At 48.6% G+C, this 15,397-nt stretch overlaps 1 pseudogene across 1 annotated transcript in view; it reads right to left on the bottom strand.

Moving 5' to 3' along the window:
- LOC143297343 (myosin-IIIb-like) overlaps window positions 1-4,081 on the bottom strand; it is a 117,566-nt pseudogene extending 113,485 nt beyond the window's left edge. Inside the window, exon 1 of the transcript XR_013057255.1 lies at window positions 3,955-4,081. The product of XR_013057255.1 is annotated as a myosin-IIIb-like (transcript). The remainder of the gene's footprint in view (window positions 1-3,954) is intronic.
- Between the last annotated feature and the right edge of the window lie 11,316 nt (window positions 4,082-15,397).

The raw sequence follows: 15,397 nt of genomic DNA, 5'->3' as shown, positions 1-15,397 counted from the left end.
ACACAGCGTGATAAAAGCATCGGTGAAGCAACCTATACGTACCCCTCCTGAATTTTTTACCCCGGGGTGAAATCTGGCCGGCCTGGAAAAAAAAAACCATGGTCTGTGTAGAACACGTGAACTCCTAGGTCTATGTAGAACGTGTGAACTCCTAGGTCTATGTAGAACGTGTGAACTCCGAGGTCTATGTAGAACGTGTGAACTTCTAGGTCTATGTAGAACGTGTGAACTCCTAGGTCTATGTAGAACGTGTGAACTCCGAGGTCTATGTAGAACGTGTGAACTTCTAGGTCTATGTAGAACGTGTGAACTCCTAGGTCTATGTAGAACGTGTGAACTCCTAGCTCTATGTAGAACGTGTGAACTCTGAGGTCTATCTAGAACGTGTGAACTCCTAGGTCTATGTAGAACGTGTGAACTCTGAGGTCTATGTAGAACGTGTGAACTCCTAGGTCTATGTAGAACATGTGAACTCTGAGGTCTATGTAGAACGTGTGAACTCTGAGGTCTATCTAGAACGTGTGAACTCCTAGGTCTATGTAGAACGTGTGAACTCCCAGGTCTATGTAGAACGTGTGAACTCCTAGGTCTATGTAGACTGGTGTTGGATATTCCCAGGGAACTATGTAGACTGGTGTGGGATGATTCCTAGGGGGTCTATGTAGACTGGTGTGGGATGATTCCGAGAGGTCTATGTAGACTGGTGTGGGATGATTCCCAGAGGGTCTATGTAGACTGGTGTGGGATGATTCCGAGAGGTCTATGTAGACTGGTGTGGGATGATTCCCAGAGGTCTATGTAGACTGGTGTGGGATGATTCCTAGGTCTATGTAGACTGGTGTGGGATGATTCCTAGAGGTCTATATAGACTGGTGTGGGATGATTCCTAGGTCTATGTAGACTGGTGTGGGATGATTCCTAGGTCTATGTAGACTGGTGTGGGATGATTCCTAGGTCTATGTAAACTGGTGTGGGATGATTCCTAGGGGTCTCTGTAGACTGGTGTGGGATGATTCCTAGGGGTCTATGTAGACTGGTGTGGGATGATTCCGAGAGGTCTATGTAGACTGGTGTGGGATGATTCCTACGTCTATGTAGACTGGTGTGGGATGATTCCTAGAGGTCTATGTAGACTGGTGTGGGATGATTCCTAGAGGTCTATGTAGACTGGTGTGGGATGATTCCTAGAGGTCTATATAGACTGGTGTGGGATGATTCCTAGGTCTATGTAGACTGGTGTGGGATGATTCCTAGGTCTATGTAGACTGGTGTGGGATGATTCCTAGGTCTATGTAAACTGGTGTGGGATGATTCCTAGGGGTCTCTGTAGACTGGTGTGGGATGATTCCTAGGGGTCTATGTAGACTGGTGTGGGATGATTCCGAGAGGTCTATGTAGACTGGTGTGGGATGATTCCTACGTCTATGTAGACTGGTGTGGGATGATTCCGAGAGGTCTATGTAGACTGGTGTGGGATGATTCCTAGAGGTCTATGTAGACTGGTGTGGGATGATTCCGAGAGGTCTATGTAGACTGGTGTGGGATGATTCCTAGGGGGTCTATGTAGACTGGTGTGGGATGATTCCTAGAGATCTATGTAGACTGGTGTGGGATGATTCCTAGGGGTCTATGTAGACTGGTGTGGGATGATTCCGAGAGGTCTATGTAGACTGGTGTGGGATGATTCCTAGAGATCTATGTAGACTGGTGTGGGATGATTCCGAGAGGTCTATGTAGACTGGTGTGGGATGATTCCGAGAGGTCTATGTAGACTGGTGTGGGATGATTCCGAGAGGTCTATGTAGACTGGTGTGGGATGATTCCTAGAGGTCTATGTAGACTGGTGTGGGATGATTCCTAGGGGGTCTATGTAGACTGTTGTGGGATGATTCCTAGGTCTATGTAGACTGGTGTGGGATGATTCCGAGAGGTCTATGTAGACTGGTGTGGGATGATTCCTAGGTCTATGTAGACTGGTGTGGGATGATTCCTAGGTCTATGTAGACTGGTGTGGGATGATTCCTAGAGGTCTATGTAGACTGGTGTGGGATGATTGCGAGAGGTCTATATAGACTGGTGTGGGATGATTCCTAGGTCTATGTAGACTGGTGTGGGATGATTCCGAGAGGTACACTTCAGGTGCTCAGAATCTGACCCACCCACCCAGCCACCCCATTCCCGCCAATTGGATTATACATCCCTCGTAATGCACACAGTGAGTCCTAGCTGTGTTGATTATACATCCCTCGTAATGCACACAGTGAGTCCTAGCTGTATGGATTATACATCCCTCGTAATGCATACAGTGCTCGTTTTGGATCAGCTGGGCCAATGAGTCCTGGGTGTATGGATTATATATCCCTCGTAATGCACACAGTGCTCCTTTTGGACCAGCTGGGCCAATGAGTCCTAGGTGTGTGGATTTGGCCCAGTCAAAAGCTATACAGGCTATAAGTTTCAGTTTCAGTTTCTCAGGGAGCCGTCACTGCGTTCGGACAAATCCATATATGCTACGCCACATCTCCCAAGCAGATGACTGACCAGCAGCATAACCTAATGCGCTTAGTCAGGCCTTGAGTGCATACATGTATATAGCGGATTTCTAATAACACTCTCGTTGCCATGGGTTCTTTTTCAGTGCGCCAAGTGCGTGCTGCACACAGGACCTCGGTTTATCGTCTCATCCGAATGACAAGACGCTCGGTTTGGTTTTCTAGTCAAACTTGGGAGAAAGGGCGAGAGCGGGATTCGAACCCACACCCTGACGATCTCTCTGTATTGACAGGTGAGCGTTTTGAGCATCCTGACACCTTGCTCCTTTCCTCTTCTCTGTTCGTGGGCTGCTACTCCCACCTTCACTCGTATGCACGGGTTGGCTTTTACGTATAAATTATTATCGTTCGTATCCCGTTCGTATCCCCGCCATGTAGGTAGTCGTACTATGTTTTCGGCCGGTGAGGGGGCGGGGTGGGTAGTGGTGGAGAGGGGGGGGGGTGCATGTTCTTGTTTCCACCAAACACTGACACTATTACGGGATATTCAACGTGCATATTTGCACTTCTGCATGTATATACACACGAAGGGGGGGTTGGGGGGGGGGGTGGGCGTCAGGCACTAGCAGGTCCACACAACTGTTTGACCTGGGGGATCGGAAAAATCTCCACCCTTTACCCACCAGGCACGATGAGCGAGATTCGAACCCGGAACCCTCAGATTGAATGTTCAACGCTGTAACCACTAAGCTGTTCCCCTAGTTGTCACTAGAAGAGGTTGGTCCTGACAAGCGAGAAAAGATCCACAGTCACTGGAGCTATCACAGAATGATGTCCGGGGTTAAACCAGCAGGGTGGGGGGACACTGAAGGTACAACACCGGAACATACACTGACAGTGTCCCGAGTTGAGGCCACCCGGAATTGAACGAGCTTTCTGCCGACAAACTTAGCTCCACTGCTCTTTTAAAAACTTGGTTTGTTCTCGAATTACAGCACGACCAACCTTTCGTCTGTTTATCTGATACACATTCTATTCGTCACAACACGCACATCCTTTTTTATCGGTTCACATTTCCAAAGTAAACGACTGAGTCAACGTCGGATTTTTTTTTTTTTTTTTTTTTTTCTGGAACAGAACGACTTTGCTCCTCAGAAAAGTAAGAAATCCGAGATAGCTGATCGAAAATGGTGCACGATTTGCATCCGTTTAAAATGGCGACACCAGAATTAGAAACACATGCAACACTCGTCACTAAAACCAAGTTTTGGTTTCCTCGCAAAACTCGAAAAAAAAAAAAGAGAGCAAAAGATAAATAACCAACCAGCCACAAATGTTTGTCAATCATACCCAAACTGTTCTCTTACCTTGATTCAAGCTACCTTAAAGCTGACTTATCGACAAATGCTTGCCGAACAACCTTCACTGTTCGCTTCAAGATAACGTAAACATTCACACTTACCGGCAGTTGTTTGGACAAGCACGCGAAATGGTTCTTGTCCTCCAAAATATAGTCAGTATTGTTGTTGTGCATGTAGAGTTTCGCTGACGCATTCCAACTTCTCTCCCTCACTAGCGGTGAGAGTCTGATCTGCTCTGTCAACTGCGTATTGTGTTACTCACAAATTGTCCCATGTTAAATACTGTCGCCGGCGACATTCTTTTTTTAAAAGGAAAACCTCGTTTCCAAAATTGCGTCACCTGAAGGAAATCTGTCGCTAGAGACCAATTCTGTCCACCGTCGTTCCAAAACTTGTTGCCAGTGACATTTGATGTTGATTAGTTACTAATTTATGTATTTGCAATGGGCGATTCGACGTCTTCTCAAAAAACTCGTGTGTGTGTGTGTGTGTGTGTGTGTGTGTGTGTGTGTGTGTGTGTACGATGGGTGGGTGGAGGCAGGGGCACTATAATCTCTCTTTGTCTCTATCTGTCTCTGTCTCTGTCTCTGTCTCTCTCTCTCTCTCTCTCTCTCTCTCTCTCTCACACACACACACACACACACACACACACACACACACACATACATACATACATACATGAACATGTAAACAGAAACACACACACACACACACACACACACACACACACACACACACACACACACACACACACACACACACACACACACACTGAAGCAGACAGTGTTAAAACAAGGTATGTAAAGAGGCGAAGTCAGCCATATAACAGTCCATTTTCTCAAATATATCACACACCGAGAAACTCCATTTTGACGACAATTTTAGAAACGATGCTTGTCCTACCAAAACTTGTCGCCAGTGACAACGTCAACAGGCGACAGTTTTCGGCGTAACATCTGAGGTCACAGCTTGAAGTGGCCAAGCGTGACACACGAACACACCTTGACACACACACAGGGAAGAGAGAGAGCGACACACACACACACACACAGGTAAAAGGTGTGGTCTCCTTCGAGCTAAAAATACACATGTGTTTTCTATCGTGGGCACGTTTTCATGTGACTCAACGTTTGTACTGAAGACGCGTATAGTGCAATGACACTGACTCAAAATTGTTAATCGAAAATTAGTGGTATTTATTCTTCAAAATTGATGATTAATATCAGACAACTTTTAATAGAAACAGGATATGACAGAATTTTGGATGGTCAATCCTTCTTACAGAGACAATCATACTGCAAGAATGTTTGCTTTGACAGATAGTTTTCAAAATCTTCGAAGACATACTCTTGAGGCGAGAAATAAATGTTTGTTTAATCGAAATTTCAAAAGTGAATTTGGTAGAGAAAATTATATGAGTCGAATGCCTGATAATTACGCTGTTAGCTTCTTCAAATTTCAAAGTAGTAATCATAAGCTGGAAATAGGAACAGGGAGACACAAAAGCATATCACGAGAGTTACGGCTTTGTAAGGTTTGAAACATGTCTGTGATTGGGGATGAGTTTCATTTTATAATGCAATGACCCATCTAGGATCAATAGTGAAATAGATATGTTCCTAACAAATATTTGTCTCCAAAATCGTTTTTTGATTTTTGTAATATGCTCAAAGGAGGAGAAAAAAAAATTAGTAACAAGTAAGATTATTAAAATTTGCAAATGTTGTCCAGCTACACTTTGGGGGTTAAAAGGCACTTGTGTTTTCTCAACTTTTATGTGACATTGTTGTGTGTTTGGGAATGTTTGTACTGGGCATGAAATCGTTATTTTGTAGCAATCCTCCATATTCAGCTAGGAGTGAAAGGATGTTTAAAACTAGAAACTTGAAACCTGTGTGTGTGTGTGTGTGTGTGTGTGTGTGTGTGTGTGTGTGTTGTGTGTGTGTGTGTGTGTGTGTGTGTGTGTGTGTGTGTGTGTGTGTGTGTGTGTGTGTGTGTGTGTATTGTGTGTGTGTGTGTGTGTGTGTGTGTGTGCCCCTTTGCACACATAAACCCAAACACAGTCACTGTCCATGTGTGTGTGACGAACCCACACGTCTGTCACATACACAACACCCTATCAAAAGCGCGTGGCACATTTACAGCGGTGGTTAATTTTGCGACCGTGCGGCTTTCAAGTGCACGTGCACTATTGGCTGGCGGATTACCGGTGTAACGTCCCAAATCGCCCTCCCCTCGTGTAGGTCCGCCGGGGATCTTGTCATTGTCCAAAATCGTCCCCCGGGAATGTATTTGGTGTCCTGGAACGTTCTCGGACGTTCTCCCCCATGCTGGTTCGGTCCCCCCCCCGCCCCCAGTCCCACCCCCACCTCGCCCCCCACTTTCCTCGAAAATCTGTCCTAAAATGTCCCCCCACCCCCACCCCCACACCCTCTCAACGTCAACAACAACATATAAAGAAAATTGATACACTCCTACATACGGTTTGGAACATTAGGTGTGTGTGTGTGTGTGTGTGTGTGTGTGTGTGTGTGTGTGTGTGTGTGTGTGTGTGTGTGTGTGTGTGTGTGTGTGTGTTGTGTGTGTGTGTGTGTGTGTGTGTGTGTGTGTGTGTGCACGCGCGCATGCATACATGTGTGAATGTATATGAGCATTTGTACGCGAGCGTGTATGTGTAAAAATGTGTATGTGTGTATGTGTAAGTGTGCACTTGTGCACATAACACAGTATGCGTGCGTCATGTGTGTGTGTGTGTGTGCACGTGCGCGCGTGAGACTGTGATTGGGTCAGAATTTATGTGAGTATTTCTCCGCGCTTGAGCGCGATATAATCTGAAGGGTAAATATTTCCGCGCTATTTCTTCTCTTTTCTCACCACAGCCGACCAAGGTTACAAACGTACTCTCAAAGTTCTAAAATCAAGGGAAGCAAGTTATATAGAACTTGAACTTTGACACAGTTTAACTCTCTCCATACGAACGGCGAAAGAGACGACGTTAACAGCGTTTCAGCCCAATTACCATCATCAAAATATTGCAAGCGGAACGCTCACATACTGAAGAGGTGAATGTTGACAAAGAATACCATAATTCTGACGACGGAAGCTAAAGGTTGGGTCATTCAGACACCCACTGGACATCCGAGGGGACTGTGTAGAGGAGAAGAGAGGACTGGCCGTACTGAGTGAGTTAAAACAGTTGATTTGATCGGATATGTTGAATGCGCATTACCAGTGCTGGGAAAATTTCAGAAAGCATATCGGTGACAGATCAGAACGTCAGTTTTGACAGGAATCTGCAAAATAGTGTCGTTTGCAATTAGACCATAGGATATTTTGACATGAGTCTATTTTGCGAACGATGCTGCACAGTTTCTGAGCACTCTCAAAATGATGTGTTTGTGAGCAGTGTGGGATGTGTGTGTGTGTTTGAATGTCTGTTTGTGTGTTTGTGTGCATGTGTGGTCAAAACCAACAATACAACAGTCTGGTGCGATGTTCCAATAATATGTTATGTCTAATAAAGTTACAGACCTGTTCCAGTTTTAATTGTCTACATGTACCCAAAGCCATCGTTCGCAATTAGACTTGCCCGTTCGCATTCACCCTCAGGCACCCATGGCCATGCCATTTCAAACGTCGACAAGACGAGAATGAGCAGACGAACTTTTCCTGGTTGCACCCAGTCGAAAAAAGCCTTCAAAAACAAAAGAAGTACACTTGACTATCGTACGACATGTTATCTTTACAGTACACACGTTGAACAGAGTCGCTACGACTGGATCATTCGCAAATAGGCATACCTACCCCATTGACTACCAGATCTTCACCAACGTGTAGCAGTGTAAAACTGTGTGTGTGTGTGTGTGTGTGCGTGTGTCTGTGTGTGTGTGTGTCTGTGTGTGTCTGTGTCTGTGTGTGTATGTGTGTAAGTCCCTTTTTTTTTTGATTACTCAGACAGACAGACACACGCACACACGCACGCGCGCGCACACACACACACACACACACACACACACACACACACACACACACACACTGTTACATGAAGGTGGGAAAGCCGCAGGAGGTTTTTGTTGCGTGGGCGTGTGTGTGTGTGTGTGTGTGTGTGTGTGTGTGTGTGTGTCTGTGTCTGTGTCTGTTTCTGTGTGTCTGTGTGTCTGTGTGTCCGTGTCCGTGTCCGTGTGTGTGTGTGTGTGTGTGTGTGTGTGTGTGTGTGTGTGTGTGTGTGTGTGTGTGTGTCTGTCTGTCTGTCTGTCTGTGCGTGTGTCTGTCTGTCTGTGTGCATGTGTGTGTGTGTGTGTCTGTCTGTCTGTCTGTCTGTCTGTGTATCTGTGTATGTCTGTGTGTCTGTGTGTGCGTGTGTTTCACAATGGTATCTACACGTGCCATGTAGAGATCGCATTCTGTCATGATCGGCATTTTGACAACTACAGACGTGACTTCAATCAACCGTCACAGTTAGGAAACATGAGTCAGAATTAGGCGCTCTGAGAAGTCTCTCTCTCTCTCTCTCTCTCTCTCTCTCTCTCTCTCTCTCTCTCTCTCTCTCTCTCTGACTCACTGTCCTCTTCATCTGTCAATCTTAGTGTGTGGGGGGAGGGAGGGGGTGCTGTCAGTGTGTGTATGTATGTGTGTGCGCTCGCGCGCGCGCGTCAGTGTGTGTATGCATGTGTGTGCACGGGTGTGGGTGTGTGTGTGGGGGGCGGGGGGTTGTTTTCTTCATTATGTATACCCTTCTGCATGAAAACCTTTTCCTTTCATTTATGTGTGTGCTGTTTGTAATAGATGTAGATTAGCAAGGACAGATTGGAAGAATAGGCAATGCCTAAAATCTTAATCCTTGAATAAAAACGTTTTGAGTTCTGAGTTCTGCGTATACACACGTTGACCTTAGCGACCTGTTGACTGACGACTTGAGGTCAAGTTGTTGAGAGTTGTGTTGTTAAAGGGGTTGGTCGACGGGCGCAATAGCCGAGTGGTTAAAGCGTTGGACTGTCAATCTGAGGGTCCCGGGTTCGAATCACGGTGACGGCGCCTGGTGGGTAAAGGGTGGAGATTTTTACGATCTCCCAGGTCAACATATGTGCAGACCTGCTAGTGCCTGAACCCCCTTCGTGTGCATATGCAAGCAGAAGATCAAATACGCACGTTAAAGATCCTGTAATCCATGTCAGCGTTCGGTGGGTTATGGAAACAAGAACATACCCAGCATGCACACCCCCGAAAACGGAGTATGGCTGCCTACATGGCGGGGTAAAAACGGTCATACACGTAAAAGCCCACTCGTGTGCATACGAGTGAACGCAGAAGAAGAAAAAGAAGAAGAAGGGATGGGTCAGGGGGTATGTGTCCAGGTGGGAGATCTGGCGTTCTGCTGGTCCTCACAGTCCGGAGAACAGTAGAGCGTGACAGTCACACAATGGAAACTTTTTACAGACCTTTCAAGCATGTTGCTATATAAACATTACGTGGACATGAATTGAAAAACAACACATGTTGCCATACAAGCATTACATAGACATGAATTATACCAGACATTTGCAATATTAACTAACAGTTGCAGACACTAGCAGTTACACACACACACACACACACACACACACACACACACACACACACACACACACAATTGAAAATGGACTAAATAAGATAGCGTTTGGTAAAGCAATTAGGTGAATTGGATTGCATTTTAGTGTTTGCGATAAAAAATGCCCAAAGGTAATCTTTTCTGCTTTCAGGTAATGAAATTCATCCCCTAAATCTCGACTCAAATATTTCTGGCACAATTTTGCATTTCTTTTTTACACGCTGAATTCTTGATGACTGAATTTTAAGCAGAATACAAGGGACACAACCTAAAAAATCGCCAAAATTGACATACCAAGTTACTGCCCTTTAATAGCACTCCCGTTGGCAGCGTGCGTTTGCAACTCTATGTTTGAAGAACGCATCATTGAATGTGTGTGTGTGTGTGTGTGTGTGTGTGTGTGTGTGTGTGTGTGTGTGTGTGTGTGTGTGTGTGTGTACGCCCGCAGAAGATCAAATAAGTACGTTGAAGATCCTGTAATCCATGTCTGCGTTCGGTGGATTTTGGAAACAAGAACATACTCAGCATGTACACCCCCGAAAACGGAACATGGCTGCCTACATGGCGGGGTAAATGAAAAAACCAAACAATTATAACCGTAAAATGTTACATGTCTGTCTGAGTGTGTATGTGTGCGTCCCGGAAATCTAATTGAATGACACAGGAAACGAATGATGAGCGCCCAATGGCAGCCGTCAGTCTGTTCCACCTAGGTAGGCAGCCTGTTGTGCAAATGACCCCGTGTTTGTAAAGCGCTTAGAGCTTGGTCTCCGACCGAGGATAGGCGCTATATAAGTATCCGTATCAATCAGTCAATCAGTCAGTCAAAACCGTTGTCAACCTCTGTTCAATAAAAAAAGAAAAAAAGAAAGAAAAAAAAGTAGCTATTGCTCCATTCTGCATGCACACACTCACACTCTACCCATACCAATAGCAGGGTCACATGGAATGATGTTGTTTCTTCATAAAGTGTTTACTGTAACCTTAAGATAAGCAGCACACAGTCATCTAAACGGTTTCTTCATAGACCCTACATTTCGTGAGGAAGGGGAGGTGGAGGGATGAATCGTGAGGAAGGGAAGGGGAGGGATGAATCGTGAGGAAGGGGAGGGATGAATCGTGAGGAAGGGGAGGGGAGGGATGAATCGTGAGGAAGGGGAGGGATGAATCGTGAGGAAGGGAAGGGGAGGGATGAATCGTGAGGAAGGGGAGGGATGAATCGTGAGGAAGGGGAGGGATGAATCGTGAGGAAGGGGAGGGATGAATCGTGAGGAAGGGGAGGGGAGGGATGAATCGTGAGGAAGGGGAGGGATGAATCGTGAGGAAGGGGAGGGGAGGGATGAATCGTGAGGAAGGGGAGGGATGAATCGTGAGGAACGGGAGGGGAGGGATGAATCGTGAGGAAGGGGAGGGATGAAACGTGAGGAAGGGGAGGGATGAATCGTGAGGAAGGGGAGGGATGAATCGTGAGGAAGGGGAGGGATGAATCGTGAGGAAGGGGAGGGGAGGGATGAACCGTGAGGAAGGGAAGGGGAGGGATGAACCGTGAGGAAGGGGAGGGATGAACCGTGAGGAAGGGGAGGGGAGGGATGAATCGTGAGGAAGGGGAGGGATGAATCATGAGGAAGGGAAGGGGAGGGATGAATCATGAGGAAGGGAAGGGGAGGGATGAATCATGAGGAAGGGAAGGGGAGGGATGAATCATGAGGAAGGGGAGGGGAGGGATGAATCGTGAGGAAGGGGAGGGGAGGGATGAATCATGAGGAAGGGAAGGGGAGGGATGAATCGTGAGGAAGGGGAGGGATGAATCATGAGGAAGGGGAGGGATGAATCATGAGGAAGGGAAGGGGAGGGATGAATCGTGAGGAAGGGGAGGGGAGGGATGAATCGTGAGGAAGGGGAGGGATGAATCATGAGGAAGGGAAGGGGAGGGATGAATCGTGAGGAAGGGGAGAGATGAATCGTGAGGAAGGGAAGGGGAGGGATGAATCGTGAGGAAGGGGAGGGATGAATCGTGAGGAAGGGGAGGGATGAACCGTGAGGAAGGGGAGGGATGAATCGTGAGGAAGGGGAAGGATGAATCGTGAGGAAGGGAAGGGGAGGGATGAATCGTGAGGAAGGGGAAGGATGAATCGTGAGGAAGGGAAGGGGAGGGATGAATCATGAGGAAGGGGAGGGGAGGGATGAACCGTGAGGAAGGGGAGGGATGAATCGTGAGGAAGGGAAGGGGAGGGATGAATCATGAGGAAGGGGAAGGGAGGGATGAATCGTGAGGAAGGGAAGGGGAGGGATGAATCGTGAGGAAGGGGAGGGATGAATCGTGAGGAAGGGAAGGGGAGGGATGAATCGTGAGGAAGGGGAGGGATAAATCGTGAGGAAGGGAAGGGGAGGGATGAATCGTGAGGAAGGGAAGGGGAGGGATGAATCGTGAGGAAGGGGAGGGATGAATCGTGAGGAAGGGAAGGGGAGGGATGAATCGTGAGGAAGGGGATGGATGAATCGTGAGGAAGGGGATGGATGAATCGTGAGGAAGGGAAGGGGAGAGATGAATCGTGAGGAAGGGGAGGGATGAATCGTGAGGAAGGGAAGGGGAGGGATGAATCGTGAGGAAGGGGAGGGATAAATCGTGAGGAAGGGAAGGGGATGGATGAATCGTGAGGAAGGGAAGGGGAGGGATGAATCGTGAGGAAGGGGATGGATGAATCGTGAGGAAGGGGATGGATGAATCGTGAGGAAGGGAAGGGGAGGGATGAATCGTGAGGAAGGGGAGGGATGAATCGTGAGGAAGGGGATGGGAGGGATGAATCGTGAGGAAGGGGAGGGATGAACCGTGAGGAAGGGGAGGGATGAATCGTGAGGAAGGGGAGGGTTGAATCGTGAGGAAGGGGAGGGATGAATCGTGAGGAAGGGGAGGGGAGGGATGAATCATGAGGAAGGGGAGGGATGAATCGTGAGGAAGGGGAGGGGAGGGATGAATCGTGAGGGGAGGGATGAATCGTGAGGAAGGGGAGGGGAGGGATGAATCGTGAGGAAGGGGAAGGGAGGGATGAATCGTGAGGAAGGGAAGGAATGAATCGTGAGGAAGGGGAGGGGAGGGATGAATCGTGAGGAAGGGGAGGGATGAATCGTGAGGAAGGGGAGGGGAGGGATGAATCGTGAGGAAGGGGAGGGATGAATCGTGAGGAAGGGAAGGGGAGGGATGAATCATGAGGAAGGGGAGGGATGAATCGTGAGGAAGGGGAGGGATGAATCGTGAGGAAGGGGAGGGGAGTGATGAATCGTGAGGAAGGGGAGGGATGAATCGTGAGGAAGGGGAGGGATGAATCGTGAGGAAGGGGAGGGGAGGGATGAATCGTGAGGAAGGGGAGGGATAAATCGTGAGGAAGGGAAGGGGAGGGATGAATCGTGAGGAAGGGGAGGGGAGGGATGAATCGTGAGGAAGGGGATGGATGAATCGTGAGGAAGGGAAGGGGAGGGATGAATCGTGAGGAAGGGGAGGGATGAATCGTGAGGAAGGGGATGGGAGGGATGAATCGTGAGGAAGGGGAGGGATGAACCGTGAGGAAGGGGAGGGATGAATCGTGAGGAAGGGGAGGGTTGAATCGTGAGGAAGGGGAGGGATGAATCGTGAGGAAGGGGAGGGGAGGGATGAATCATGAGGAAGGGGAGGGATGAATCGTGAGGAAGGGGAGGGGAGGGATGAATCGTGAGGAAGGGGAAGGGAGGGATGAATCGTGAGGAAGGGAAGGAATGAATCGTGAGGAAGGGGAGGGGAGGGATGAATCGTGAGGAAGGGGAGGGATGAATCGTGAGGAAGGGGAGGGGAGGGATGAATCGTGAGGAAGGGGAGGGATGAATCGTGAGGAAGGGAAGGGGAGGGATGAATCATGAGGAAGGGGAGGGATGAATCGTGAGGAAGGGGAGGGATGAATCGTGAGGAAGGGGAGGGGAGTGATGAATCGTGAGGAAGGGGAGGGATGAATCGTGAGGAAGGGGAGGGATGAATCGTGAGGAAGGGGAGGGGAGGGATGAATCGTGAGGAAGGGGAGGGATGAATCGTGAGGAAGGGAAGGGGAGGGATGAATCATGAGGAAGGGGAGGGATGAATCGTGAGGAAGGGGAGGGATGAATCGTGAGGAAGGGGAGGGGAGGGATGAATCGTGAGGAAGGGGAGGGATGAATCGTGAGGAAGGGGAGGGATGAATCGTGAGGAAGGGGAGGGATGAATCGTGAGGAAGGGAAGGGGAGGGATGAATCGTGAGGAAGGGGAGGGATGAATCGTGAGGAAGGGGAGGGGAGGGATGAATCGTGAGGAAGGGGAGGGGAGGGATGAATCGTGAGGAAGGGGAGGGATGAATCGTGAGGAAGGGGAGGGATGAATCGTGAGGAAGGGGAGGGATGAAGCGTGAGGAAGGGGATGTGGAGGAAATACCAGAGAGTGAAGGGTTCGAGGGGTGTGTGTGTGTGTGGGGAGGGGGGGATGGAGGGGTGAGGAACCAGTGAACCAGTGAAGGCAGCAATGAAAGACCCTAGCAGAATACGAGCCCATCACACTAACACATCTCACTAACCATGCCACACGGGCAAACTGGTTGTGGAAACGGGTTACGGCATCAGGAAACAAACTTAACTGGGAAACTGCATCAGAGGACCGAGCAAGACATGGAGAGAGGGAGATGGGTAAGGTTGGGGGGAGGGAGGCACCATGCTGGCACAACCTCAAAGAACTGGCCTGATGAGTGAGGGGAGGGAGGCACCATGCTGGCACAACCTCAAAGAACCAGCCTGTGGAGTGGGGGGGGGGAGGGAGGCACCATGCTGGCACAGTTTCAGTTTCAGTAGCTCAAGGAGGTGTCACTGCGTTCGGACAAATCCATATACGCTACACCACATCTGCCAAGCAGATGCCTGACCAGCAGCGTAACCCAACGTGCTTAGATGGCAGGCATACCTCAAAGAACTGGCCTGATGAGTGGGGGGGGGGGAGGCACCATGCTGGCACAGCCTCAAAGAACCAGCCTGTAGAATGGGGAGGGAGGCACCATGCTGGCAGAGCCTCAAAGAACCGGCCTGATGAGTGGGGGGAGGGAGGGATGAGGGGAGGGGTGGGGAGGAAGAGAGCACATTGCGGGCACAACATTGTATGGAAAAGTACCACAGCAGCGCAGAAGCGTGTGTGTGTGTGTGTGGGGGGGGGGGGGGGGGTGCGGGGGGGGGGGGGGGGGTTGGGGATTGGAGGAATGAGTGAAGGACAGCAAGTTGTCAGCCCAACCTCAAATGGTGATCAACTGCAGAGAGAGGACGGGGCAGGGGGAAGGAAGGGGGTAGGGAGGGGGTAGGAAAAAAAAAAGACTGGGTAGTGAGGTGAGGGTGGTGCAGGTGACACTGTATTTGCACACTATAACATGGATAGATAGATAGAAATCATTATGTACAACATAGTGGGGACAACAAGTGCAGGTAAACCTAAACAACCCTTCCATCATTTGAAAATCAATTTGCAAAAGTTAAAACGGGATAGGTAAACAGGAAATACTTCAAAGACAGGAAATGTGGGTGATGTGAACACTGTGTGCGGAGAGGGCCAGGTGTATGCTGCTATCACTGCACTTCCGTCCCCTATGGACTCCTCAGATATCTGGGCATTGGCAGTGAACTGTTATACCCTGTGGCAAGTCATCCACACACACCATTCATACTTCACTTATGTGCTCTCTCTCTCTTTATATGTATATATATATATATATATATATATATATATGTGTGTGTGTGTGTGTGTGTGTGTGTGTGTGTGTGTGTGTGTGTGACCCCCTCCGCCACCCCACCCCAAACACGTGCACACATCCTAGAAAACCCATGCCCATTTTACAACTTCACAAAGCCATTGCTTTCAATCTCATGAGGACTCATAAGAGTCTGAATCCCATTGTTAAGATCTCCCTCACATCAGCGACCTA

This window comes from Babylonia areolata, chromosome 22 (genome assembly GCF_041734735.1).
Source record: "Babylonia areolata isolate BAREFJ2019XMU chromosome 22, ASM4173473v1, whole genome shotgun sequence".
In the NCBI taxonomy this organism is placed as follows: domain Eukaryota; kingdom Metazoa; phylum Mollusca; class Gastropoda; order Neogastropoda; family Buccinidae; genus Babylonia; species Babylonia areolata.
The sequence above is the reverse complement of the archived record's forward strand: the minus strand, read 5'-3'. Positions and strand labels throughout refer to the sequence as shown.